This window comes from Electrophorus electricus, chromosome 23, assembly GCF_041902795.1.
Source record: "Electrophorus electricus isolate QZ-2024a chromosome 23, ASM4190279v1, whole genome shotgun sequence".
NCBI lineage: Eukaryota > Metazoa > Chordata > Actinopteri > Gymnotiformes > Gymnotidae > Electrophorus > Electrophorus electricus.
In genome coordinates this window covers 10,201,757-10,228,806 of record NC_137519.1, presented here as the reverse complement: position 1 = coordinate 10,228,806, position 27,050 = coordinate 10,201,757, and the positions used below count along the sequence as shown (strand labels likewise).

General features: G+C 42.5%; 1 long non-coding RNA gene across 1 annotated transcript; it reads right to left on the bottom strand.

The window, feature by feature from the left end:
* LOC113574083 (uncharacterized) lies at positions 1-26,948 on the bottom strand. Its single transcript, XR_014119499.1, has 7 exons — positions 26,810-26,948; positions 15,616-15,768; positions 13,849-14,090; positions 13,681-13,738; positions 10,929-11,088; positions 3,322-3,381; positions 1-369 (listed from the first exon to the last, which is right to left on the bottom strand). It is a non-coding gene; the product is annotated as an uncharacterized LOC113574083 (long non-coding RNA).
* Between the last annotated feature and the right edge of the window lie 102 nt (positions 26,949-27,050).

Here is a 27,050-nt window from a genome sequence, read left to right as displayed (position 1 = left end):
AATGAATACTTGCCAAGAGTTTCAGGAAGTGATGGAGTTTAAAGGCCTACCTTTATTTTCGCTTAGATTAAAATGAAGAAGGGGAGGAGAAGAGAGTGAGAAAAAGAGAGCAGAGAGAGAGAGAGGGAAAACGAGGGAGAGCGAGGGAACCACGGAGACAACCCGCTCCATTCTTGTACTTTTAATCTGAACTTGCAGATTGATTGGCTCAGGCTGTCAGTAAATCAAGAGAACTCTGACAGTAGTCTTCTTTTATGATAATCCGCGTGTCAGGAGTGAGCAGGTTGTGCGGCAGGGAGGAAGCAGATACACCTAGCTCCCTACCAATTGATCTCAGCTACTCGTACAGACCCGATCCTCCTCATTTCACTGCAGAATGAAAAAGAAAAAAAAAACCCACAGGGAGCAGAAAGCATGTTATGGACTGATGATGTTTCTGATGTTCAAAGTGGAAAAAGCCAGATAACTTATCAATAAAGGTAATCGAATGGGATGGTGATATGTCAATAGCGTCTGCCTGCTTTCTTGACGTCAGTACAGGTGTTTAATATTAGATGTTTCACTGGTATCCATCTCATCTGCTGCATTGTCAGTGCATGCACAATGAGGCTTATAGGCTCTTCTTGTCTGTTTAATGCCTTGGGCCTATCAGTAATCTCACAGAAATGCATATCTAGCCCTATAGACAATTTAAACTGGATAACATTTATTGGAAGGAAAGGTAATACATTTTTCCTCTTCACCCGATTCAATCGTCCCCTACTTCTGAATGTTTTAAGCCTGGCCATGATTTGACAGAAACGCAGCATGCATCCGGGAGAGACGTTCCTTTCAAGGTGGCTGAGGTCGGCTGTTCCTTTTTATACTATCATCCCCGCACCATTGCTAAAAGGCTTAAATTATTTGCAGGGGCATGTCGACTGCTCGGGTAATGATACAAATAAAGGGCCCGTGACTGAACCACATCACGCCACAGAAGAGGGACGGTACTTCCTAACTTCCTATCACTGCACCTGGGAACAGAGCCAGCTCCGTTCCCCCTGGACCCCTGGCCACACACACTGCATGGTGAGCTCAAATTTGTTCTGAGGCATAGGGTTCGGCTCTTCTTTGCAGGATATGTTTCCCACACGCGTTTGGGAGCCCCAAATCTGGCAGCATTTTAAAAGCACCTATTAAAGGTGGAAATTTCATAACATTTCTGCATTTCCAGATTTCCACGTCTCCTCCCTAGCCTACCTGAAGAACCCCTATTTTTGCTCTATGCAGCCATGGAAGTGATCTTTCAGGTAAACCCACTTAAATGCAGTGAAAATATACAATGAGACACACACACACATGCACAGGCAAGACTTACAGGCAGGTCTTTCAGAAGACATGCACACACACTGGCAGTCACACACATGCGTGAACACAGGCACGCACACAGCTGAAAACAGTCTATGGGTTAGATTGACCATGAGATAATTCAGCAGCAGCAAAGCCCCCTCTCGTTCCCCTGAGGTTCTACATTTATTTTCCTTTATATATTATTCAAGTTAAAATAATTAATTCAGGATATTAAATCAAGATGTTGGAAATCAATCCAAACCCTCTTGCAGTCTGGATTTCATTCTTGCACTGTTGCTGGCGCTCGTTAACCATGGCTTCAGCTGGTACACATGCTGAAACACTTACGTGGCACCCAATTGGCTGGTTAAACAATGCTAAAACACACATGAAATCTTATTGGCTCACAGGGCAGGTCTGCCACAAAATAAATAAATAAATCAGTTATAATTGAGCATTTAAGGATTGGATGGAATATAAGATTTAATTGTTTTCTCTTTCCTTATTGGCTATTCATATTTAAAGCTTCAAGCTCTTGCTCTTGATGAACCAGCAGCTATCAGGATGTATTACATACTGCCTACATTGTAACATGTTTTGATTTCCATTTAAAGTAAAAAAAATAAAACTAAAAAAAAATAGAGGAGAAACTATCCAAGGATTGGCCATGTCATGATCGGTTCATATAACTGGTCGTGCTCTTTGGGGTGTGGCTTAGCCAATCTCTCCCCATTGATCAGTGCAGTGCTAACAAGTTTGGTGACGTATGCGGAAATGGCACTTTCCTTCAGGCATGCAGCTGTTCTGTCATGTCACATGGGGAACAATGTGGTAGGGTTTTTTTTGGTTTTGTTAGGTTTTTTTTAAGATCACCAGTCAAGTAAATTCTTGATACATTCTTGACAAATGAGCCTCATAAAGAAAAAAGACTTTTATTTTAGAATTTAGCTCTGGAACCGGACAAATATAAAGCAAGCTTATTTTTCTTCCACTATATAGAGTCAGATTCAGCACCACAGAGCATTTTAACACCTTTGTTACTATCTTTCAGTTTACCTATAGGTTTGTTCATATATTTAAGATTTAAAGCCTGAATCTTCAAACGTTTATTACAAATGCCTCTAGAAGTATTGCTTATTGTATCTTTAAAAATGCTATATGGTTAGTTAGAGGTTAAATAAGGCTGGCTGGGGGATTTGAAACCTCGAGATCTGTATATTATTGTATTCTTTATGTGCTCTCCTTCTCCTGTCTCCCCAAGACGACATACTGGCTACTGCGTTTATGGGAAATCCGCTCGCTATCCCGAATCTCTCAGCAAATCAATACTCTTGTGAGATGACACCATGGTAGACTTATCCTATTTTATGTTGATGGCCAGCTAATTTTGGAATGGACACTATTTTCTTCTCTCTCTCTCTCTCTCTCTCTGCCGACAGACATGGTATAATTTTGCATTAAAAATGTCAATCAGGCTGGATGGGTAGTTTAGCCAGTGGAGGCCAGATACAGGGCAAATTTATTGATGGAAAATGTATCTATATACTCTTATAGACACTCTTAACCCCAAATCAGGATGCCAGTAATAATTCCAGGTTATTAAAGTGACAGTATGCTGCAGTACTCACTGAGGTAAAGAATGTAAAAGGACTGGACCTGTCTATTAGTGGGTAATATTTCACTCTCTCTCTCTCTCACACACACACACACACACACACACACACACACACACACACACACACACACACACACACACACACACACACAGTAAGATATATATACACACCTTCGTATATACATACTTTTACTCATGAGGATGAGACTTGGTTCATCACACACACACACACACACACACACACACTTGGTCATACTACTTGTACCAATATACACCCACTATAACTATCTATGTATATCTTACATAAGACCAAATGGGGTATTTTCTCCACATTTTCTGTATGAGTTGTGTTTCAGTTTTCCTCCCATAGCACTCACCTGCTCTCATGTCCAGCGTATCCACAGCCCAAGGTCATTTAGACCAAGCCTGCACACTATCTGTGCAAAGAAAACAGTCATTTGTTTATAAAATGTAGTCATTTTTCTTTGTCATAATAAATTTTCTCAAAAATCCCATATACTTTGCAAGGCCAGATCTGTTATAATTGTTTAATCCACTTGAAGGTTGTTATAGGCTTTTCTATATTCTTTGCAATACAATAACTTTCCGAGAGCTCTTTTGGAAATGACAATCAATATCTGTCCTAGATATCAAAGTGAGTAATTGCTCTAATTAGCACTCATTGGTAATTTCATATTGATAGTTTGTATGCAGTTGATTTCAACTAAACTAAAGGGTTGCTTATTTTGAGACTGGATGCTACTTATGTGAGTTTGCATACTAAATGCTGAAGTATGCGTAAATGAAATGTCAGTCGAGAGCTTTAAGCATATGAAACAGATCTCTAACACACACACACACACACACACACACACACACACACACTTACAAACGCCCACACTACACACAACCTGGTTTTCAAGTCACGTCAGTAGCGGGAGGAAAAGGCTGCACTGTGACACTGAGAGACCCTGTCGAGAGTGCCTGGACGTAGCATGTAAGATACCCCTGCCGTTAGCTCACACTGACCTTTCCTGCAGTGCCCTCCTGTCCAATTCACGCCACTCCTGTGTTGGTATATATATATATATATATATAATATGTGTGTATATGTATGTGTGTGTGGGGGGGGGGGAGGCTTTTGTTTTACATCCTTATATAATAGACCATCTTAATCACATTCACAATAAACAACTAAAATGTGTGAAAATGCATTTGATCATAAATACATTTGTCAACATGTTTCCAACTCACTCCAGCAACTCTCCTCACATACATATGGAACACATGCAGACGCACATTTGTTGTAATTTTTTATTTTCTTTCTTCTAATCTGCAGTAATTGGAAATTAATTCAACAGTGGAGCAGAGAAATCAATAAAGAATTAATGAAAGGAAAGAGGGAGTCATTAAAAGCAATAAAGAGAAAGGTTATGATGAAGATGGCATCAGTGGCAGACAGAGGACGAGAGAGAGAGAGAGAGAGACAGAGAGAGGAGAGAGAGAGAGACAGTGAGAGAGAGAGAGCGACAGAGACAGCGAGAGAGAGAGAGAGAGAGAGAGAGAGAGAGAGAGAGAGAGAGAGAGAGAGAGAGAGAGAGAGAGATATGTGGGGTGAAAGACTCCAGGGGAGGCTGGTGTCACTCCAGCACTGTCATAAAAAATCTGTACAATTAAATCAAATCGAAGGAAAGTAGCACAGTCATAGCAGGCGACTGCCCTAGGTCAGTTAACACATAACAGCTCAGACTACTGTCCTTTAAATACAATGATTTATTGTCTATGTCTGTGTATTTTTAAATAATATAAGCATTTTAAAGTCATTTCTCTAGTGTACTGCTGTGCATTGTCTAAATATCTAAACATCCATTCCTGAGTTGTAATAAACCATAAGTTAGACCCAACAATAACAGCAGATCTACTTCTTACTAAACAGGTTTACAAGTTATTAACAAGTTCAACATCAGAACAATCTGGTCATACATCAAAAGCAGCAGAGTGAATGACATTAAATGAATCTGTATCAAATCTGTGTTCACTTCAGCTGAGAGCTTTTTTCTGTTGTCTGGTTTTCTTGGCCATCATCAAAGTGGAAAGGGGTGAACATAGCTTTGCAGGCGTCCTACAGCCCTAACACTGATTCACACCATACTGCTGACACACAGAGACAAGACATTCAGTGGCGTCTGGGCTGGGTTAATGGAGAATGGGCCAAGGCTGTGGGTAATATTGTTGGATAAATGATTATTGATTAGATAAAGGTTGAGTTAATCATTAGCTTTTATCCGTTTTTATCCACAGTCTATGACCTTTCTGCTTCTTGCACCCTTCACTCTGGAGTTTTCCATATGATGATTTGATCATTTCTCTCTCTCTCTCTCTCTCTCTCTCTCTCATACATACACACACACACACACACACACACACACACACACACACTGTGAGAAACTGTGAGTGTATAAGAGGAAGAGCAAAGGACTATGGAAGAGGGAGTAATCGTCTGCTCAGGCTTACAGTGTGAGGAATATTTCTGCCTTCTCCCTGAATGGGTGGTTTAATGAAACTAGCTAAAATATGACATTCCTGCACCGAGGCAACTGGCTGTACGTTCCAGTGCTGCGTGTGCATGCTTGTGTGTACAGACGACAGGAGAAATTAAGTATTAAGTGTATGCCTATTAGATACAATATTCATGTTTCCTAAATTGATTTTAATTAATTTTATAACAGTTTCATTTGCGAAGGATTTTAAAGATTTATTCAAGATCTAGGTGTATACACATATATACAGAGGGAGAAAAGATAAAAATACACACAAAAATGAGTAGGTGTACATTAGGCTACATACAAAATACCTTGTTTTAATTACTTACAAATTAAATATATTTAGCCTCAAAATAAACACATAAAGAGCTCTCTGTTGAACATTATAGTGTTTTAGTCTTTCATATTTACAGAATAAGTATGTATATGTGTGTGTGAGTGAGAGGGTTCTCGGCTTGTGTTATGACACATTAAAATCCAGTTTCTATAGCAGCTGTATTTATTGAATTAGTCTGAATTTCCCTCTTAATCGAAAGCTAAGCAGCTCCAGAGACCCTGTCCCATCTGGGGGCAATCAACGGAGGATATCCGCTGCTTGCGTTTTTCTTCTGTTTATTCACAAACCCGCGCTGGAATCGCGATGTTTATTTAAAGTAATACTGCGCGAAGAACTACTGCACGGAGCGACATTCAAACGTTTTTACATAGAATTACATCCCCTAAACATTCGGATCTGACAACAAACCTCTTTAACGGTCCTGGCTGCTGCTTTGATCGAGCTTGTGTACCGTGGCCGCGACTGGACTGAGCCAGGCCTCTCGTTATGCGCTCGGTATGGGAGCCCAGAAGGTTCAAACCTAGCCGGCCTGGTTCATTTTGCTTTCTTACACTACAAAAGCGCAGACCCTTACGTCACTCAAAGTTTATATGGAATGTCCTTACGTGTGTGTGTGTGTGTGTGTGTGTGTGTGTGTGTTTTTGTTTCTTTGTTTGTTTTTCCCCATTTCCTGTGCCATATTACAGTGTGTCTGTATTGGCTTATTAGGCTAAAAGCTTGCAATAAAAAAATTCCATGCCAGTTACAGAATATATTCACATTCGTTTTTGAAGTTGGTTCACACAAATATTTAAATGAAACACATTTTATCCAAATTTTGCTTTTATCTTTATTTAATCAGTAAAACAATAATAAACATAGAAGGCCAGTGGTACACAATATAAAACTAAATAAAACTAGGTTACTATCATTTAATTTGTTTATTTATTTAGTCATAAGAGGTCAGCACACAAGAAATGCTGGGTTTAAATGGTTTAATTCTAAAATATTTAATACAAAATAGAGAGAGAGAGAGAGAGAGAGAGAAAGAGAGAGAGAGAGAGAGAGAGAGAGAGAGAATTCAAAATAAAAGTAAGGCTGCCAGACTGTAAGTGAATGTTGCAGTGAGCGGCTCTGAAGCGCCAAAGCGTCACCCGTTTGACAGACAGGCCAGGGGCTCAGGCTCATGAAAACATAAGCTGCTCAAACGGTTCTTTATGATGATGAAAACCATATGGATGTCAGTTACACAGCTTAAATAAGCATTTGCACAACTTGCAGGCCAACTCTGCACACCCGGCTGACTAAGAAAATAATTAGGACCTCGGAGTGGGTGCAAAGCACACAGACTAATATCCCCCTGCCCAACAGACAAACACACATATATACACATGCACATATACACACACACATGCATATACATACAAAAACATAAGCTTCTGTTTCAGTCTACTTCTAGCCCCATGTGTATAGACTGCAGAGGACTCATACTGATTTTGTTGAACCTACAAAACCTCCACTTACTTTCAGCGACACATGTGACAGTAGGACAGATTTTGAGTATAGACTAATCTTACACATTAGTGCTGGTCTATGAAAGGCTCGGTGCTCCAAACGTGCTGCTTCAGGGGTCACATGCTCCACAGTCATAAACATACACTCCAGATTACTTTTAAACTACATGTCGGTAGCTGGAATCTTTGGAAATGGATTTAAGGACTTGAGGCGCACACACACATACTCTGCTTTCCTTTTCTCATTCACCTTCTCTTATTTTCACCATCTTTTACACAATTGTGTTCTTTCTTTCTTTTTCTGTCTTACTGAGCCACTCACTTTAAGGCTCTCCTAGTCTTTAGTGGCTAAACATTCCTTTGGTCCACTCTTCTTCTTCTTCTTCTTAATTTTTTTTTTTAGATACGTTACAGCACGGCTATTTTGCTTTCTCGTGAGTGCCAGGCAGGCTGCATCTGGGTGGAGTGTGCCTTGCTCCTCTGGCTGTGGTTGGAGCGAGTGAGTAAGCGGATGGAGGGATGAGAGCGTGATGGGATGTGAATAGTTGTAGACGACAGGACTTGGTAACTAATGTGTTTCCTGAGTTCTGCCTCCTTGTTCTGTCAGGACGCAGCCCATCCTTTGCAGGGCTTCTAGTGGTGCACATTTGCACGTCACAAGGGTGGTGGTGATGTGTGTGGGTGCGTGTGCATGATGAGCGGATACAGTAATGCGTTGACCCACACAAATACTTTGCACATACTTGTTTCCATATGTGTGATTTGTTTGTTTACAATATCTAATATTGCTTATATCTAGGAGTATTTGTAAATACGTGTCAGTCGACACACAAAAGTTCTGTATATTTTGCTATGTCATTTAAAACTGGTTTACTGATGTATGTCAATTTTAAAGTACAAACCTAAAAACATGAGTCTGTGTGTATAATAGGATAACGGTATGTAAGAGAACACATGTAGAGGTGTATGATTATACAAGTATGGGTGTGGGAGTGTAAAAGATGTAAATATTAGTGTGAGTATTAGTATGAGTACAGGAGTATAAGTGTATGAGTACATTAGTCCAGCACAGACTGCTTTTCTTGCTCTGTTACAGCTACTAAACATGATAATTAGCATATCATTTGAATCAGGTGTCTCTGAGCAGGGAAATCGTCAAACCGCATAACTGTGCAGGGCTCCTGCCTTCTAGGACTGGACATCTCGTGTGTAAAGATATAAGCACAGAAGGCAGGAATACAGGTATGTAATTGTGAGGGTACAAGAGTGTGAGTGTAAGGGTATGGGTACTGAAGTTGGAGTGTAAGGTATGAATTCTGCTGTTTGAGTGTAAAGATATGAATGGAAGTGTGTAATGACTGTGAGTGTGAGGGAATGAGTACAGGAGTGTGAGTGTGTGTGTGTGTGTGTGTGTCTGTAAGGGAATGAGTACAGGAGTGTGAGTGTAAGGGTATGAGTACAGGAGTGTGAGTGTGTAAGGGTATGAGTACAGGACTGTGTGTGTAAGGGTAGGAGAACAGGAGGGTAAGGACCCTTTACGAGCAGGGTTGCATAATGGAAATGTGTAATAAAATGTGAATGTAGGGGTATGAGTACAGGATTGTGAGTGTAAATGTACAAGTACAAAAGTGTGAGACTAAGAGTATTTCTGGAGTGTAAGAATAAGGCAATAGTACAGGAGTGTGTGTGTAAGGTATGAGTACAGGAGTGTGTGTGTGTGTGTGTGTGTGTGTGTGTGTGTGTGTGTGTGTGTGTGTGTAAGGGTATGTGTACAGGAGTGTGTGTGTAAGGGTATGAGTACAGGATTGTGTGTGTGTGTGTGTGTGTGTGTGTGTGTGTGTGTGTGTAAGGGTATGAGTACAGGAGTGTGTGTGTGTGTAAGGGTATGAGTACAGGAGTGTGTGTGTGTGTAAGGGTATGAGTACAGGAGTGTGTGTGTGTGTAAGGGTATGAGTACAGGAGTGTGTGTGTGTGTAAGGGTATGAGTACAGGAGTGTGTGTGTGTGTAAGGGTATGAGTACAGGAGTGTGTGTGTGTGTAAGGGTATGAGTACAGGAGTGTGTGTGTGTGTAAGGGAATGGGTACAGGAGTGTGTGTGTGTGTGTGTGTGTGTGTGTGTGTGTAAGGGTATGAGTACAGGAGTGTGTGTGTGTGTAAGGGTATGAGTACAGGAGTGTGTGTGTGTGTGTGTGTGTGTGTGTGTGTAAGGGTATGAGTACAGGAGTGTGTGTGTGTGTGTGTGTAAGGGTATAAGTACAGGAGTGTGTGTGTGTGTGTGTGTGTGTGTAAGGGTATGAGTACAGGAGTGTGTGTGTGTGTGTGTAAGGGTATGAGTACAGGAGTGTGTGTGTGTGTAAGGGTATGAGTACAGGAGTGTGTGTGTGTGTAAGGGTATGAGTACAGGAGTGTGTGTGTGTAAGGGTATGAGTACAGGAGTGTGTGTGTGTGTGTGTGTGTGTAAGGGTATGAGTACAGGAGTGTGTGTGTGTGTGTGTGTGTGTGTGTGTGTGTGTAAGGGTATGAGTACAGGAGTGTGTGTGTGTGTGTGTGTAAGGGTATGAGTACAGGAGTGTGTGTGTGTGTAAGGGTATGAGTACAGGAGTGTGTGTGTGTGTAAGGGTATGAGTACAGGAGTGTGTGTGTGTGTAAGGGTATGAGTACAGGAGTGTGTGTGTGTGTAAGGGTATGAGTACAGGAGTGTGTGTGTGTGTAAGGGGATGAGTACAGGAGTGTGTGTGTGTGTGTAAGGGAATGGGTACTGGTGTGTGACTGCTACATTTAAAAATATGGTGAAAGTTAGCAAAATTAAAACTTAAGGATCCTTTTACCTTTTTCTTTCTTCTTCTTTCTTTCCCCCTTCTGTAATGCTCCTAACTGAGGGAACGGTTCACATGACTGTTGTTCCCATCCACAGAACTGCCATCAAAAGTACCCTGCATTTACTTCAGTGTTTCAGATATGTGGCATGCGCTGTGTTTTGAACCAGACTGCGTTTTTGGTCTGTTTCTTCATTCCCTTGCAGTTCCTCACTGGAAGCAGATGTCCATTTGGGAGCTTTTTCTGCTGCCATTCATGTCTTTCTGCGCTTTCACTAACACACACTGCAATTTGAGTGCTAATAGCTTTGTTTGTGAACATGGGATTTGTTTCATGAGGACATGAGGTTTGTATAATGCAAAGACAATGGTTTCTATGTTAACACTATGTTAAAGTTTTGGGTTTTTTTTGTCAATATATGGTATTTATTTCATATGACTTTATACATGTTACGTAAAAGTTATCTTAATGAAGTTGCTTTTGTGTTTAGTTGAAGATATATCACAGATTACTGGAGTCAGTCACTGTTTCCAGATTTTTCTCATGTTACGTCTCGCATTCATTATCAGATGATAAACTCCTGCTTACAAACACAAAGTGCTTTTTAAAATACTCCCCCTTCTCAGCCAAGTGTTAAGCAGCTTCTAATAGAGCTTCGGCTTCGGCAAAATCTTAAAACAGACGAGTTCATTATCTCCAATCGCGGAGCAGTTTTTAATCAGAATATTCCAACAAAGTGCCGCAGGTTTGATAATGAAGAACTCTGTTATTACGAGTGCCAAGACATTCTATACCTTATCTGAGATATTTACTCTGGTGGAGCCTCCCAGTTAGACAGGAGTGTAGGGACTGGACACTGCAGCAGAAGGTCTTCTCAGAAGTGCTTGACCGCTGGGTAGGGGACATGTGGTTTATGTGCACATCTTTTACACACCTGCTGAATAGTTCATGCATCTGCACAGAGGAAATGCAGGAGCTTGTAGATGCTTCTTGATGACCATATTGGCTGACACTGTGGGGGCCGCACTTTTGTTGTTAAAGGGTTAAACGTATTTTTATCACTTTAATAAAGTAATCATTTAGATTGGTTTACAGATATATTTGCCTTACACTTTTATCCAAAGCGTCTTACAATTATGACTGAGTACAACTTGAGGTTAAGGGTCTTGCTCAGGAGCAAGTATAACAGGTAATCAGTAATCTTTAACAGAATACAATTTTAAACATTCTGAAACCTGAGTACAGGAGAGTGAGTGTAAGGGAATGAGTACAAGTGTGTGAGGGTATAGGTATGGGTACTGGTCAGTGAGTGTAAGGGTATGGGTACTGGTCAATGAGTGTATGGGTATGGGTACTGGTGAGTGAGTGTACGAGTATAGGCACTGGTGAGTCAGTGTAAGGGTATGGGCACTGGTGAGTGAGTGTACAGGTATGGTTACTGGTCAGTGAGTGTAAGGGTATGGGCACTGGTGAGTGAGTGTACAGGTATGGGTATTGGTGAGTCAGTGTAAGGGTATGGGCACTGGTCAGTGAGTGTAAGGGTATGTGTACTGGTCAGTGAGTGTAAGGGTATGGGTACTGGTCAGTGAGTGTACAGGTATGGGCACTGGTGAGTGAGTGTAAGGGTATGTGTACTGGCCAGTGAGTGTAAGGGTATGGGTACTGGTCAGTGAGTGTAAGGGTATCGGCACTGGTGAGTCAGTGTAAGGGTATGGGCACTGGTCAGTGAGTGTACAGGTATGGTTACTGGTCAGTGAGTATACGGGTATGCGTACTGGTCAGTGAGTGTACGGGTATGGGCACTGGTCAGTGAGTGTACGGGTATGGGTACTGGTCAGTGAGTGTAAGGGTATGGGTACTGGTGAGTGAGTGTACAGGTATGGGTATTGGTGAGTCAGTGTAAGGGTATGGGCACTGGTGAGTGAGTGTACAGGTATGGGTATTGGTGAGTCAGTGTAAGGGTATGGGTACTGGTGAGTGAGTGTAAGGGTATGGGTACTGGTCAGTGAGTGTAAGGGTATGGCACTAGTGAGTGAGTGTACGGGTATGGGCACTGGTGAGTCAGTGTAAGGGTATGGGCACTGGTGAGTGAGTGTAAGGGTATGGGCACTGGTCAGTGAGTGTACGGGTATGGGTACTGGTCAGTGAGTGTAAGGGTATGGGTACTGGTGAGTGAGTGTACAGGTATGGGTATTGGTGAGTCAGTGTAAGGGTATGGGTATTGGTGAGTCAGTGTAAGGGTATGGGCACTGGTGAGTCAGTGTACAGGTATGGGTACTGGTGAGTGAGTGTAAGGGTATGGGCACTGGTGAGTGAGTGTACGGGTATGGGCACTGGTGAGTGAGTGTACAGGTATGGGTACTGGTGAGTCAGTGTAAGGGTATGGGTACTGGTGAGTCAATGTAAGGGTATGGGCACTGGTGAGTCAGTGTAAGGGTATGGGCACTAGTGAGTGAGTGTAAGGGTATGGTTACTGGTCAGTGAGTGTAAGGGTATGGGTACTGGTGAGTCAGTGTAAGGGTATGGGCACTGGTGAGTCAGTGTAAGGGTATGGGCACTGGTGAGTGAGTGTAAGGGTATGGGCACTGGTGAGTGAGTGTACAGGTATGGGTATTGGTGAGTCAGTGTAAGGGTATGGGTATTGGTGAGTCAGTGTAAGGGTATGGGTACTGGTCAGTGAGTGTACAGGTATGGGTACTGGTGAGTGAGTGTAAGGGTATGGGCACTGGTCAGTGAGTGTAAGGGTATGGGTACTGGTGAGTGAGTGTAAGGGTATGGGCACTGGTGAGTGAGTGTACGGGTATGGGCACTGGTGAGTGAGTGTAAGGGTATGGGCACTGGTGAGTGAGTGTACAGGTATGGGTATTGGTGAGTCAGTGTAAGGGTATGGGTATTGGTGAGTCAGTGTAAGGGTATGGGCACTGGTGAGTGAGTGTACAGGTATGGGTACTGGTGAGTGAGTGTACAGGTATGGGCACTGGTCAGTGAGTGTAAGGGTATGGGTACTGGTGAGTGAGTGTAAGGGTATGGGCACTGGTGAGTGAGTGTACGGGTATGGGCACTGGTGAGTGAGTGTAAGGGTATGGGCACTGGTGAGTGAGTGTACAGGTATGGGTATTGGTGAGTCAGTGTAAGGGTATGGGTATTGGTGAGTCAGTGTAAGGGTATGGGCACTGGTGAGTGAGTGTACAGGTATGGGTACTGGTGAGTGAGTGTACAGGTATGGGCACTGGTCAGTGAGTGTAAGGGTATGGGTACTGGTGAGTGAGTGTACGGGTATGGGCACTGGTGAGTCAGTGTAAGGGTATGGGTACTGGTGAGTGAGTGTAAGGGTATGGGTACTGGTGAGTGAGTGTAAGGGTATGGGCACTGGTGAGTGAGTGTACGGGTATGGGCACTGGTGAGTCAGTGTAAGGGTATGGGTACTGGTCAGTGAGTGTAAGGGTATTGGCACTGGTCAGTGAGTGTAAGGGTATGGGTACTGGTCAGTGAGTGTAAGGGTACTGGAGTAAGGAAGTACAGGAATGTGAGATTGTGGGCTCTGACCTTTATCCAAGCTCTCATGCTGCAGTCAGCAAAATTATCCTCCAGACGTTTTGACATCCTAAAGAAAATAAAGGAAGAAAAACAACTATATTACACAGAATGTAACAACCTCTCTGGATGGTTTAGCAGTTTTCTTTGGTTTAAAAATGAAAAAAAAAAAATGCACACTTGATTCATAGGATACAAAACACGTCTCCTTGCTATGTTCTGCAGTGGCAGTATACACATGGCAGCACGTGTACAAAGTCTCTCCTGCTCTGTGTGCTTTTTGAGCAAAGGCATTAAGTGGCAGCCCGTTGCTTTCTTGACGATGAGCCCTGTAGGGCCGTGGTGGTGTAGCGCGGGAGGAGAGGGAAGAGGGCCAGGGGAGACGTGTCGGGCTGCCGCGCTTCCAGCTACTGCTTTCTCACCTGTTTTAAAAATAGAGACAAAGAGGTCGCAAAGCTGAATTAATGATATGATTATAGTGTCCACTTAATGTTGGTTACCATGGCACCAGCTGTGCAGAGATTACCATCCGAGCTGGAGCCGTGATTGGCAGCGTATCGGCTGCCTTTATTTTTGCTCACAGGCTGAATACTTGAGAATTATAATTATGTGTTAGGCTATTAGAAACCATTCAAGGGTTGGTTAATTTTTTTTTTTCCCCACTGATTTTCTCCTAAAACATATTAGCTAGTTGTCCTTCATCGCTGTAGTATGAATGACTAGATCAAAAAAAAAATAAAATAAAAGTGTGCATGCATTTGTATGGGCATGGGGTCATCTGAGTTCTCCATTATCCCATTTAAGGCCAGAGAAAAAGGATGGATCTGTATGAAGCTCAAGGCCACCGAGGGAGAGAGACAGAGAGAGGGGGAGAGAATGAAGGAGAGAGAGGAGGGGCGGGGGGGGGGGGGGGGGGCACGTTGCTGACCAGGAGCCATCTTTAAAAGCTTTTCTGCTGTTTAATGTACCTGCCTGTCAAAGTGTTCAATTAGGACTATAGCGGATCAGAAAACTCAAAACCAGGCATGGGAAATGAATAATATTTGAAAAGGGGAGACATCAGTTTTGCTTTAGAGTGCAAATGAAAAGACACACCACAAAGCAAAAGGGAACATATACCTTGAACTAATACCTCCGATCCGGTCCCTTTTCTACCAAGACCCGATCTTTTCGTTTTGAGAAATGACCTCATCGAAATTTAAAACACATCCCAACACTGGTCCAGTGTGCTTTACTTCTCTGTATGAAAAACCTGACCTCAGCGCGAGAGGCAAGCCAGGAATCCTTTTTTATGTCCAACATTAATTTACTCCAATCAAATCATGCTGCACTCTGGGCTGCTGAAAAACAGTGATACGAGTCCACGACAGGACTCGTTAAAGCAGAAAGCACCATAGCTGTTACACATTACACGTGCAGTTATACAATTGGGGAATGAAACAGCATTCCATAATAACTGCATACAATGCATTTATAGAAAAATTATAAATTACTGACCAGCTGTGCTTTATTCACTGTATTGTCCCTGCTCATGTGTGAGCATAAGTGTTCAGTGGGTGTTCAATAGGTGAATCTAAATTCAGTGAACTGATATGGTTGTCTCACTGGATCACACCCATTTTTTTCTCCCCCTCTATGGGGTGTTGCTGAAATATGCACCATGGCTTTGCACCTATACACAGACACACATGGACACACCCACACTCCAAAACTGCCTCACTCTCGCTCTCTTTCTGACCCATACACCCTTATTCCTGCTGAACTATACGGTCTCTTTTGCACACAGGGACACACTCAAAAACAGCCTCACTCTTTCCTCTAGTTCACCCCCTCACATACAAAGACACCCCCTTGCTCTCTCTCTGCAGGGGGTCTTTTGTTTTGTTCTGAGCCAGTTGAATGAACCCCTGTGATCCTGTGCATGTGACCGTCGCCTGGAGAACCTGCCTTGGAAGAGGACGTCTCACTAAGCGTTCTGTCCCAGCCCTGCCTGGGGACCATGCCTGCACCGGGGAGGAGTGAGCTGGTAGAGGTCAGGCCAGCACGGAGAGCTCAGAGCCCTGCCGGTTCTGTGTCCAGAGGAAGAGCTCTGCCAGAATCCTCCCAAAGGCAGGGGCAGAACAGCAGAACATGAGAGAGAAGAGAGAGAGAGAGAGAGAGAGAGAGAGAGAGAGAGAGAGAGAGAGAGAGTGAAAGAGAGAGAGAGAGAGAGAGAGAGTGAAAGAGAGAGAGAGAGAGAGAGAGAGAGTGAAAGAGAGAGAGAGTGAAAGAGAGAGAGAGAGAGAGACACTAAAACTTAGCAGCTCATCCAAACCAAAGCAGATCCTAATTCCAAACAAATTCCAAACTTCAACATTTCACACACACACACACACACACACACACACACACACACACACACACACACACACACACACACACACAAGCAAGCACATGTATACACGAACACCGCTATTACAGATGCAAAGCCCAACACCGATGATGTCATTTTGCTGTCTTTGATAATTAGAATATTTTTCATTTTCACTGGGAACTGCAGATAATAGCAGAGTTCTGAAATGAAGCAAAAGTCTACATTTAATTTAAGGTACATTTAAGTACTGATTTGAAAATTGTATTTTAATACATCAGTATCACAAGCAAAGGTAATTAGTGTACTGACAAAAAAAATCAGCAGCACGTCAGTGGTATAATTCAGTGATTAAGCTTCTATGTAGGAAAATGAGTTTTATTTTGTCATGTTTTGTCAAAGCAATCTTGTAGTATGGCCTTTAATGGAACATACTGAATAAAGTAGGTTAATAGGTGCATCTACTCTATAGCTGCATCTGTAGGCAGATGGTCTCTTTTGGGCAGAGCAAGGTGCTAACAACACCAGGATAATGGGTTTGATTCCCAGAGAACATACATACTGTTAAACACAGGACAGTCACTCTGGATAAGAATGTCTGCAAAATGCTGTAAATGTACTCAGAGGTTAACTGAAAATAACTTGGGGGTGTCAGGTGATGTCTTTGTATTTTGTGTATGAATATGTAAGTGCATATCTATGAATTTATGCTGTATTAATCAATGTGTAAATATGCAGTATTTAAAAGCGCATTTACAGTTCAAATGTATATTAAAAGCATCCAGTTAACAGCTGGACGAAGCAGGGCACTCATGAAATAGGCCAGTGAAGATCAACACAGTGTACTTACTGTCCAAGACACCAGTACAGTCAGTGAGCTGGTGGCACTGGTGGATTATCACTTACATCTGACCTGTAAGTGGTTTGGGAGCCTTTTAGGTGCCTGTTATAGAGTGGGTGTACTTAATAAAGTGCTCTATGTATTTACCATTTATCCCAGTGTACCAATGCTACAGAATACAGGCTGGAGCCAGTGCACCAGTACCACGTCTGTTAGCGTCTGGGTTTAGCTATACTAGGGTACTAATCTTGCCTGTATAGGAGAGTACTAGGCCTCAGAGAGTACGCACATGCAATACACACCCAGTACACTTGCACTAGCTAACCACGAATCAATATGATGCCACATAACACTGAGTATGTTTGTGTGTGTGTTTGTGTATGTGCGCACACACAAATTCCTGATTTATCAGTCATTAGATTCGGGTCTGTCACTTTAGTTTGGCCATGATGCTCATTTGTAGAAATGTGCTTGAGTGATCGCTCGCTGCTAAACAGCTCAGGCGTGAGAGATAGGCGGGGGGTTGGGGGTGGGGGGGCACCATACATGACCACATGCCCATACAGCCTCATTTTAAGGTAGACAGCTAGAGCATCATTTCTCTCTCTCTCTCTCTCTCTCTCTCTCTCTCTCTCTCTCTGTCTGTCTCTGTGTCTCCCTCTTTCTCTCTCTTCCCCTGCTCTTCTTTCCATTTCACAGCCTGTGGCCACCATCTCTCTTTCACCCTGCCTCTGTCTGGTTTTTCTTCTCCTTCTCTGTCTCTCAGCGTGTGTGCTTAGGATGCCACTGCTGTTCCAGAGCGTAGCAGGAGTGGAGGAGGTCGAGGATGTCAGCGCAAGATAAACACCAGCACAGTCAAGTGGCTCAGGGAGAGAGAGTCGGACAGCGAGAGACAGAGAGTGAGACAGAAATTCAGAGACAGAGAGAGAGAGACAGCGAGTGAGACAGTAGGGCCAGTTCTCTGGGCTGGCATCTGCTTCGCTGATCGGTGTACTATTAGAGCTGTGTGGGCAGTTTGGTTGTTGAGTACACCCGTTCTGCTCACTCTGATTTTCCCGATGCCGCCTTTCCCGTTCGCTACACTCTCCTTCTTTGCAGTGCTCCCTCCCTCCTTCCGACTCCCTTTCCTCCTGTTTTAGACTCCCTGTCACTTTCTCTCCCTTATGCTCCTCTTTAGCTCACACTTTCGCAGCGCTTCAGAATCAAGTTAGTATCCTGGTCTTCTGGACACACAGTGTACATACTTGTATTAGCCTCTTCAAAGCTACAAAGCTTTCTCCCCACTTTCCTCTCCATTCTTCTAACTGTGTGGAATTCACAGTGTTTCACTCACTCACTCACTCACTCACTCTCTCTCTCTCTCTCTCTCTCTCTCTCTCTCTCTCTCTATCTGCGAGGTTGAGACATCTGCTTGTGAGAGGAGGTCTGATGGCTAGAGGGTGGTGTGTGAGAGTGTGTGTATGTGAGTGTTTGTGTGTCTGTGATGTGGAAGGAGGACTGACACAGAGAGGCCATATCAGTGCCGTATCACACCTAATTAATAAAGCCAGTCTGTGCTAATTAAAAAAGTGTGATTAATGCCACTGCCAGGATGCATGGCACACTGTGGTGCCATTTTGAGTCACAGATCTACTACCATGTAGAGTAAACACACACACACACACACACACACACACACCACTTTGGCATGAAAAGAAAAAAAATCAAGGTCTTTTGAAAAAAGGAAAAAAAAACATGGACTACAGGTAAAAACATTAAGAAAAGTAATTGTAAAATAAAACATAAATAAAAAGCAGCATATGAAACTGTAGCTTTACACTGAACAGTGTTTTAGTCTGCCTTTCACAGCTTCCTTTACAGCGGAGCAGCACACGAGAAGCCCCAACATGAGAGAGTGTGTGTGAACGGACTGAAATAGCCAGACACAAGAGAAAACTCCAGCAGCTTAACTATGTCTATATGACTCCTTTCCCAAAAGTAGAGTTAAAAATATCCATTCTATTTCTATTTCCTTTAGGAAAAATATCAGAATCAAGCCTCCGTTCAGCTCCATGTCCTATCTGTTACACATCTTTAGTATCATCTACCTAGAAAGTTGCACCATTCAATGGCCAGCATGATTCATCTCGGAGGTCTGCATCTCAAAGCTAGCTTGCATTATTAAAAGGGCTAAAATAGGACTGGGGCCATTAGTTAGTCTGTTAAGAGCCGTGAGCTGGGCAGGCCGTGTTTTCCTGCTTCTCATTGGGGTAAACATTTGTTCCAGTTGTAGACGCTGTGCAGCAGGAACATGAATCAGGGACGAGAAGCGGAAAGCTCTATGACAGCTGCAGCTCATTACCGCCACTATTACAGATATAGGGGGCTACAGGGGGAAATTCCTCCTTCCAGGGAAAGCGTTCCTGTTTACCATACGGCACCACGGATCAGGATCCGCACAAGGATATGCAAGGCAATCGCACACAGACTAACATACACACAGAGCTGGAAACACACACACATATATGCACGAGTATGCATATACATATACACAGATCCATACAGCAACCCACCCAAACCCACACTGATGCACATGTACACACACACACACACACACACACACACACACACACCCATGTGCGCGCACACATGCAGCAGCAGCAACTCACACAAATGCATGCACACACATATACACACAGATGCTGGCTTTTCAACATGCTCACATACACAAGGTTTAGTGTCTGATTCATGCTTAAACGCACCCACACACACTACCTTTCTCTCTTATGGCAAGTGTCCCCCACCCACCCACATTAAGTGTACTTACACACACACTCACTGTTTGTGTGCTTGTTTGTATGCAAGTATGCAGAAAAGGTACATAGTACCATACCTCCACTGAGATTTCTCTCCCCCTCTCATTCTCTTTCACACACACACACACACACACACACACACACACACATACACACACACACACACACACACACACACACACACCCACACACACATGCTCCCTCAATCAGGCATGTCTGAGTCAGCTTCAGCCCTTACGTCATTTGGCCCAATCAGGCGGAGTTACACTGGCCCATTACAGAGGAAGTCGCTCTGTTTTTCTTGGTCACGTTTTTACACATCCAGTAAGGACGCTTGCTCTTTCCTAATCAGTCTTATTCGGCTGAACCTGCTTCTTCCCTCCTAGGGCCATCAGGAATTCTTAGAATTTTCCATCACATTGCCATCTCAGGAGTCTTGGCCTTCCCTTTATAGTCAAGCAATTAGCATATGGAGAACAATATGAAGTGTTCTCAACATTGTACCGTTTGATGATCAACTGCCAAAATATCCAAAAAGCTGCTCCCCCTACACTCTCAGGAAGCAATCGCTCCAAAACTAATACTGCCCGTTTAGCGCTGCGACTGGTGGCCCATGGTAACAGCACTCCTTTGCCATTAGAAAACAGTGCTGCTGTAAACACTGAAACATGTTTGCTTCCTATTTGCTTGGGCTGAGATTTGAGGCGTGTTTTGGGGCCTCGCAGACGGTTTTGTGGGCCGCGGCGCTGTTGCCCCTGGGGGCCTCAGCTGATGCAGTGGGTTAATGCATTAATTTCTTGCCGGCCCTGAGCAACCACATATGTCAAGGGGCGCCACAACAGCACATCGTGTTTTGACTCGTCCCACCCTTTTTGACCTCTGCCAATTTTTTGTCTCATTCTGCTTTAACTTTGTAGATCAGACTTTAATTTTGAAGCGGGTCGGTGGGACAGTGATGAATAGGGAACGTCACGCGGAGCTTAAATTACCCTCTCCCTGGTGGCAGGGGATCAGGAGGTGCTGGATGCAGGAGAGGCAGGAGAGGCAGTGTTGGCGGGGTGGGTGCTGGTGGGGGGGGGTCCTCCGTGACCTAGTAACAGACAAAGAGGGCTGGTCGGCACTTGCCCTCTCAACCCTGAAAGCTAGCACACCCAGCAAGCATTAGGAGAGAGAGAGAGAGAGAGAGAGAGAGTGACAGACAGCGAGAGAGAGAGAGAGAGAGAGAGAGAGAGAGAGGCAAACAGTCCACCCCCTACCCACTAAAGTTTGACTTCTTAGGAAAGCTTATGTCTTAGTAAAGAGACACATTTTGCTGATAAGAGTCCATTTTAAAAGGTTTCCTTTTCACAGGAGCAGCACTGTACAACAAGTGTTTAGTGTTAATGGTTCATTCAGAAGAGAGGTGTAGGGGTATGATAGGAGTTGAATTACCTAACCCTATTCTTTTTGTCAAAGTTAGTTTCTCTCTTACCTTTCATGTTAGTTTCATGTAGTTATTTAAGTCTGCCTTAAGATTATTAATAAAATAATAAGCCTGATATTTAAGGGGTTAAAATTGATTATTTATAGCATTTGCTGGGCCTATGGTTAATTCAACTTCAGTGGCCTTAATTCATACCATATGCAATATAGCAGCTATAATGCCATAATGCAAACATAAAAGGCCAATAATAATAATAATAATAATAATAATAATAATAATAAATGTAGCATTTAGGTATATTTCCAGAAGGGAGCTCCAAGATGAGTCAATGTTTCCCCTGCTCTGGAAGAGATCCACTCTTGCCTGCGCACCAGAGCTTGGCCTCCTTACACACACTACTGGGAACAAGTGTGCCGTGAAGATGTGCTGAGCAGCAGAGAGTATTCTCTTCTCCAGCTCGACCACCGTGAAATCTCCCCTGCTTTCAGACTCGGAACTGTCCTCCAGTCCTCTGTAACCCCCCCCCCCCCCCCCCCCCCCCCCCCAAGTCATTGTCTCCATTTCCTACCCATCTTTTTGTCCCTGACTACCAGTACATTATATCGCAAGCTGGTCTGACTCTACAAGCCAAATGAAGCAGGTGTCTCACCCACGTCTGGTGCCCTCGGGCCCCGCTGGTTAGATATCGGGTGGCCTAGTCGACCCTGGCGTGGCCCGCTGCCTACGCCGCCAGCTCGAGAGTCTATTGAGAGTTTGGCCTCAGGGGAGGGCGATGGTCACAGTAGCGACAATCATTAACCTTTATTCGTAAGAAATGTTATCTAATCCAGCGGGATTGTGCAAGCCTCTGGCGCGTGTTTGAATGAAGGTGAGGCTGTGGCACGCTGTGGCTGCCCGGTAACGGAGATGCCCTCGGTCCTTCTGCGTCCTCCACTGGCTAATTACTAGAGCGCTCCACACGCAAGCGGCCAGAAAATATCGATTACATCGACCTGCGCTTTTCTATAAAGCTCGTCTGTACAGGTGTGGTAGGCTAAAAAGCTAACAACGCTGTCGTCGGCAATCATTCATAATAAAACTACCGTAGTTGATGGGTGTAGTACACTAAATAGCGAACAACACGATCTTTTGCAATTGTTCTTATTTCACCTGGCTGCGAAGACCAAGAAATTCAGAGCAGATCTATGAACAAAACATGGACGCCAAGTTTATGGACTGAAAATGAGTATGGACTAAAACGACGGGGTATTAATTACCAAACTAAGGAGCGATTACAGTGAACACTCGTTAATTAAAGGACAACGTAGATCACGATTAAATGTTTGCTATAACTTACCGTAATCTCACTTGAATTCCAAATGATGGAAAATGTTAATAAATTGCTATTACTAATAATTATCTTTACGCAGGGGCCTAATTACCTGCACTGTCTTACAGTTTAGGCGTTCGGATTGGTGTTAAAGCGTAAAGACGCACATCTTGATCTGGGTGCGATGAGACGTGTGTGAGTTTTCTATTTAGAGACGGCGACGGGGAACTTAGGGACGAGTTATAAAAAACACCAGTGCAAACTGGTACTCTCAACCAGAGTATGGCGTCCTTACTGTTACGCACTTTATAATAACGCTTATTCTAGGCCTTTTCCTCTACTCACCTTCCATGTTACTAAACAGGCCCCAGTTTCATAAAATAATCGTAGTGTTAAGATCATCTAAAATTAGAGTGTTCAGTGTAATACTTGTTCTGCCATTTAAAGATGATATTTGTTTTACGATGCTTTTAGGAAGCTCACAATAGGTTTCGCATAATTAAATAACAGGGGTTGCGCATGGCCAGAATTATAAAAAGCCGTACAGTGCAGCTTGTTTAGTTATATAATTTAGCAGCGGCTAATTTCAAGTGCTGACTGATCTCAGAACAGCATATATGCACTCGTAGGTCACCTGAAGCACCCCTGTCTTTTTCTAGAAAGGGAAAATTGGAAATGATCTTAAAACGCAAACGGTTGTTGGACATGAGTTTGCAGAGCACAGTGATAAAGCGAGCCTAGTTTTATATATATATATATATAAATAAACACTCTACGCCATTTGACCCCCTTCATTGTGGTCTACTAACAAAATCTGGGGCTGAATAACGAATTAGTTAGTTGTTTAAGAGATTAACTATATTACGTTTTATAAACAAATTAATCCAGCACGCCTGTGTAAATTCCATTCTATTTAGAATTTTTTGATGAACCGCTGTGTAGCCCAATAATTTATTTTCCTTTTTTTTCCATTTTTTAGCATGTGAGGAAATGAATCCACAAATCCGCCGCTGGAGTTTCGTTGGGTTGCTCGCAGTAATGCGCGTTGACAGATGTAACCGGCTCACGTATGACAGATGTAACTGGTTGCACTTTAATGCAAACGGAGAAAAAGTTATATCCTTCATTAATCAAGTCATTTGATTGACCCTAATTATGCTATTCTGTCACAGTAGTAAGAATATAAAAAGTTATCTTTCTCTGTGGCCAATCAGAATCGCCAAGGGGGAAACATAAATAAATTAACAAAAAACCAAGCAAGTAAAAGACTACATACTCTTCAAAGAGATTCCTCTGTGCGCACGGGAAGGCATTAAATTGCGTGCCAGGACGCGAATAATTGCAGCGTGTGAATATTTTATTGAATATGGATGTGATTAATTCCTGTTGTTTCATTTCCAGTCTGTATCGGCAGCCACAACAAAGTCAGATTATGGAACCTGTGGTATCTGGATCGTTTTTATTAAGTCTTATTAATTTATCTTACTTTACGCAACATGGCTCGTCAATTAAAAGAGGCAGAGAAAGAGATAGAGACAGAGAGACAGAGAGAGACCATGCAGACTTAATGCAAAATAATTATTTGGTCTGTAATATTCTAAAGACGTGTTCATGCCATAACTCCAAACAAATTAACACCTGTGTCCGTTCTAAAAACCAAACGTCGAAAAGTCACTGCCTACTACAATGCAGTTGCGTTTCATCATGCTGCAACATGTTAAACTGAACAAGGAGTGCATGGTGAAATTCTGAAGCATCATAGAACATGCTTAATAAATAGCTTGCTCAGAACCGTTTATTGTTGAATATTTCCATGGCAAAGCTCCGGTTACTTCATCTAGTGGACTAAAGAAACTGGTGTTCATTTCTTTTTTCTCTACAAATATTTGAATTCCCTCTCAGCTGTACAATACTCTTTTTCATGACTGAAATGACACTCAAAAAGTTTTTAACAGCATCTCTAAAGGTAGTAATGTGAATATAAATGACAGCAGAAACCCATTTTATCCAATAATCAACTTTATAAGAGGATTCAAGAGGACATATTACTTACGTTTTGATTATTTTTAGCCTACTTTTTTACCATGTGTTAGTATTTTCTTTTTTTTCCCGACTACAAAAATCATTTACAATAAACGTTTTAATGGATTACACAATCTTTGGTCATTACGAATTTGAAACTGATTACACGATAATGTTAAAGTTAAGAGAAAAAATCAGATTACCTCAAATTTGATAGTAATAAACTTTATGATTTAAAGAGACATTTAAAATGTAGACTTCAGTTATGTGTTGAAACAGCCTAAAATAAATTTCAAAAACAATAAAATAAATAAATAAACGCTCAACTCATGGCTTTTTAGACAATTACTTTTACTAATTCATTATATTCTGCGGAAGCACTCAGACACACCATAATGGAACTTTCTACACCCCTTCAAATAGGACTCCAAGTAGATGAGGTTCCGTGTACGTTTACCTTCCAAATTAAACTAATATTTAGACTACGAATATTGAATATTGTTTAGATTTTAGTTACATAAATTATATACACTTTTAATGACTTTTAGAGCTTTGCTAAGGCTTCGGGCCTAAAGCCTCCACAAGCATTTTACATGCACCAAAATATCACACTGCTGTAATACATTAATATTGGCGACAATTATCACAGAACAATACATAAAATGACAAACTGGGTACATACATGTAATGGGCTACAGCAGCACAAATTTAGGAAACATATTACAATACAGGGGTAAGTACATTTACTTTTCTGTGCGTCAAGGACAATGTTTTAGTCAGCTGAGAAATATATTTTACTTTAAAAACGATACACGTTTAACAGATAGCCTATTTAGCGTTACATTGTACAAAATCAGAAGACAACACCTAGACGTCAGACACGGGAAGGTGGTGACAGATATTGCGCGCTCATGTTCAAACACCCGCGTGCGTTCTCTCTCTCGCTCTTTCATTCCTATCACACACACACACACACACACACACACACACACACACACACACACACGCACACACCCCAGAAATAATCATATCTTTATATGTAAGTGGTCAAATGTCGGTGGCATTTTCCCACACCAATAAAAGATATAAGATTTCTCTACTGTCTAGTATCAGTAGTCTAATGCTATTCCTATTGATGTTTATTTGTGTATTAAAGTATTTATCATACACCGTTTATATATATATATATATATAGTTTAATTTTATCAATACTAAAACAGCAACGAGAGCGAGAGCAGACAGTTTACTTGCTTACTTTACGAATAATTAGGTTACTCAAAGTACAACGGATCAACGGATCTTGACTAATTTTAAATTTGACAGTTAGATAAAGATATATTGATTATTTATTTAGGCTTTTTATTTTGTTGTTATAACCACTATAACACGAAGCGCTAAACTTCCAGGTGTGCTAGTAAATTTATCAGACATTGCAGTGAACATACAGACTAGCCTACACACATTTCGCCCTTTCAATTTACCACATATGTATATTAACCGCTATTTGTCTGCTTTTAGAACGCGGCCTAAAACATGCGAAAAAAAAACTTTCTTGCAACATTTGGGTATAAACAAATACTCTGCGATTATATGGTTATCTTAGACTCCCAATCTGGGATACAAGATGACTTAAGATGACTTAAAGGTAAACTTCACTGACGAAAAATGATGTTACTTTCCTAACACTTCTCTTATTTCCTAGTGCAACCTGTACAGAAATCGGAAAATTAAGTAGTAGTAATGTGTCAGCAAACACAAAACAAACACTGGTTGCTGTTATTATGTACTAGCTACCTAGTTACTAACTACAAACAAGTTAGAAAACACGACTAGAGGCAGGAAGAGAAACCGCTTTGCAATGAACCGCAAATACGAATTTGCATAAAAATCGAACCGTTGTGTGATTTAGTAGCTTTTATTATTAAAGTTAAAAACGTTTCCACTTGTCTTATAAATAAGGCATATTGTTCAAAATGAGAATTATACCGTAGTCAAATCGACTGCGCGCGGAGTAATGTGGTGTCTATGAAGAAGCCATTGTCGTTGCAAACGTGCAGCGCGTGTGACACTGATGGATGCGCCAATGGTCAGACGGACAGATGCTTGGGCGGATCTAACGGCATGCAGTGCTCTGGCGGCACACACTGCGAGCCTGGGCAAAAACATCCCGAATCAGTGAAGGACTGCTCTTTCACGTCCCCCCCGCAAGGCTGGCGCACGGAACTAAGATCCCGCTCTTATCGAACGACACGACACCTCTGCCCCTTCCCAGGACTCGATGCGATCCCTTCCGCGGTCGCTTTTGGTCGACTGTTGACTTACACGAGAGGAGACGCCACGGGAGAACGGAAACCGTGGACGTGAGCACATTCGGTAGAAGAAGCGGTACCTGCCAACTCACCGTCTACTTGTAAGAGAGAAAGCAGTTTGTGTGTCCCCTCTCAGCGTAGTCTTTGTAATGTGGAGCGGATCGGTGTACCGTAATCCAAAATATACCATGAAAAACGCGGACAACTTCTCCACTTCTCTGTTACGAGTTCACACTGTACTCTAACTTTCTCACACAGCAGCGCCAAAACGTGTCTCAACCTTAACGTCTGACGTACACGCAGGTCCCAGATCTCGATGAGGGGCATATTTGG